Below are 3,615 nucleotides of genomic sequence, written 5' to 3'. Positions count from 1 at the left end.
GTTAATACATGTAGCAACTTCCTAAACTTGCACATAGCTAAAGGTATACCATTTTTATTACTAGAAAATGCTTCTCCCTCTCTTTAAAATACAATTTTAAATTGTATTTAAAATACAAATAAATATTGGTATTTTAAACATGTCAGCTAGAAGTAGTGTTGAATTACTACCCGTTCAGGGTGCCCCAGAAGGTGCTAAATGATTGTTACTCATCGATATACATATGATTAGGTGTCTTCTTGCTTCTGTGACCACTCCCTACTTTGCCTCCTTCTTGGGTTCTTTCATCTCTCTCCTGACAGAGGAGATGCCACAAGCTCTGTCTTTTTCCTTTGCTCATCTTGCTCCATGATAGCTTCCAAAGGGAAGCAATCCGATTCCTGGCTGTTGAACTCCCCCTGTGAAAGTCTGCATTATCAGCTAAGTTCTGCTGGACTTATTTCCATCTGCTTTCCCCCTCAATGTCCCACTGTTACATCAGAGTTAAACTCCCCATCACCTTCATCCCCTCTCCCTAAGCAAGAAGAGTGTTTGGGCCCTAAACAGGATAGTGGAGTATGTCCTCCCACATTCATAAGCGGAGTCTAGCTGATTCTGTTTTTTATTTCCCAAATGAATCATCTAGAAAGTTCCATCAAAAACTCATGCCTCTGGCCAGCTTACGTGCTATGCTATTAAAAGACTATCTTCCCAAAAAAAGTTGAAATCATGGTTCTTATATGGACATAAAAATGAATACATATTAAGGATTTTATTTAAGTCATGAGGGAAACTGACAGCTGTGATAACTGGCTCAAAAGAGTATTCTAACAACCCATACGTTTATAGATCAGGAATACTGAAATGAATATGTACATGGAGACAAGCTGCTATCAACGAAGATGAGAACTAGGACGCCATCAACTAGAAGACTATGGTTGGAGCAGGTTTGCAAGAAGCGGTCGGGGAGACTCCCTAGACATTTAAATGGACAAGTAGAGAAAGTGGTTGCACAGGACAGAGAGGGCTGTCAACTGACCTCTATTGGGCAGGACATAACTTGCATGTCTATAAACAAGATTTGCATTACACAACAATTTACAGAGTTGTGAAAGAAGTTCCCTGGAATCCAAATCAGATACCTCAGAAGAGCCTCCTCCAATCTCTCTGGACCATGCATAGGTTCCAGGTAAGCATAACTTTCTCCTACCTACACTGCTCAATCTTTTTGTATCCTTCATGTCAATCTCTATCAATCATACTAAAACATAGCTTTTACTTCTCCCAGTTTCTACAAAGTACTTAATGAGTCCATGTGAACTCCCACATCAATAATAAACTCTTCCAGCCTTTCAAGATCCTCTTTCATCCAGCATCACTTGCATTTATAATCACCTTTCATTCCAGGCAGACTCGATCCCCATATCCCAAGCCAAGCCAAGCCAACACCCTCCCACAAACTCTTCCATATTTTCACATCCTCCTCAATCATCTGTATCCCTCTCATTCTACTGGCTCTTTTCAAGCTTTTTTGTTTTTGCATCATTCTCTAAAGGCCACAAAGGAGACTTATCCTGTTCTTCAGTTATCAAAGCTATATCCACTAGACCTAGATCGTGCTTTCCTTCAAACATTTTATAAACACCTTGTGTATATGGTCAGCCACTGTCTACAACTCCAGTTGTAGGTCCTGGAAATCAAGAGATAAAAGCCTTGGCTCCCAAGATGCTTGGGGGAAACATACAATGAGCATACAAGTAATTGGCTCTTTGACATAAGCTGTGTTGGGAGCAAAAAAAAGTGCACATAACCCACATGTGGAATGTTATCAAAGGTTTCCTGGATGACACGCCATCAGACAAAGTCTTAGTCAAGCAGAGAAGGAGGTAGAAGGAACTGAAGCATAGACATGTATCACTCAATGAAAGACTATTTTTATCTCTTAAATTCATGATATATTTTTACTTCTACTATATAATTAAGTCCTTGAGGCCAGGGACACTTTTTTTATTTTTTTTAATTTTTTTTATTTTTTTTTTGACACTTTTTTTTTAAAAGATTTATTTGTTTATTCATTAGAGAGAGAGACACACACGCAGAGACACAGGCAGAGAGAGAAGCAGGCTCCTCACAGGGAGCCTGATGTGGGACTCTATCTCTTATCTTTATCTCTTAAATTCATGATATATTTTTACTTCTACTATATAATTAAGTCCTTGAGGCCAGGGACACTTTTTTTTTTTTTAAGATTTATTTGTTTATTCATTAGAGAGAGAGAGAGACACGCAGAGACACAGGCAGAGAGAGAAGCAGGCTCCTCGCAGGGAGCCTGATGTGGGACTCTATACCCGGGGTCATGCCCTGAGCCAAAGGCAGACACTCAACTGCTGAGCCACCCAGGCCTCCCGAGGCCAGGGACACTTAAGTCCCGTTTTACTGCAGCTTCTAACAAAGAACTTAGTGAACACTTTGTAAATTTAAGGCTTGATGGATGACTACATCTTACATTCCACAGCAGTCAATAAGGAGCATTTGGTAAGGACAAAAGTTGTTTGGGGGCTATGAAATTTATTTCTCCTTATCCTATTAAGTATATGAAAACGTAAGTGCTGTGATTCTTGAAGTACACTTCAGTTGATGTATCACCACCACCACTCCCTGCCCTAAGCTAAAATCAAAGATCCAACTAAAATTAGGATCAGACACTGGTGTAACATTAAGAATGGCTTCCTTTGCGCCTTCCTCCTGTGCTTCCCAATGTTCTCAGGGTTGCATTAAACCACGATTTTTTTTTTTAAGATTTTATTTATTCACTGTTGAAAGAGCATGAGAAAGGGAAGGGCAGAGTGGGAGGGGGAGCCACATGTCTGAGCTCAATGCAGAGCAGAGAGGTAGGCCAACCCTTTGGCCCAAGATCACGACCTGAGCTGCAATCAAGAGTAGGATCCTTAACCGACTGAGCCACCCACGTGTCCCTAACCATGTATTTTTTTTAATAATAACAAATTTAAAACTCTTTTTTAAAAAAGGAAAATTATATTAAAACGAGCACTATTCACAAAGCTCCTGTTTTCAAAAACAGTATTTGGGCTGTCTTACGTTATTGCACCCCTGGACCAGATGAAAGTTCAAAAGAGTTCCAAAAAAGGACGTGAATAAAAATAACTTGGGAGGAGCGTCAATACTTTGAGGCTAGACCTCTACACTCACACCACGTGTCTCTAGGTCCCCGTGTTCCCCGGAGCCCCTCCTCCAGCCCCGCCCCTCGTTGTACGACGTAACCGAGACTCCTCCCCTCCCCGGCGCGCCCGCCCTCGACCCCGCCTCCTCGCTCCGGCCTGCAGGGCGCACGCACGCTGGCACGCCCCCCCCGAGCCTCCACGGCGCACGCGCGTCCATCCCAGCCCCGCCCAGCCCGGGGGCGCGTGCCCCGCAGGCGCACGCACGCTCGGTCCCGCCCAAGCTCGTCCTCGTGCAAGTCGGTGCGCACCAAAAAGCCACGCCCCCGGCGGCCACGCCCCCGGCGGCCACGCCCCCGGCGGCCACGCCCCCGGCGGCCACGCCCCTAACGTCCGCCCGGCTCGCTCCCCGGCCCGGCCCCGCCCCCTAGGCGCGCGCGCTGGCCCCGGAAGCCCC

Source organism: Canis lupus, chromosome 3, assembly GCF_003254725.2.
Source record: "Canis lupus dingo isolate Sandy chromosome 3, ASM325472v2, whole genome shotgun sequence".
NCBI lineage: Eukaryota > Metazoa > Chordata > Mammalia > Carnivora > Canidae > Canis > Canis lupus.
The sequence above is the reverse complement of the archived record's forward strand: the minus strand, read 5'-3'. Positions refer to the sequence as shown.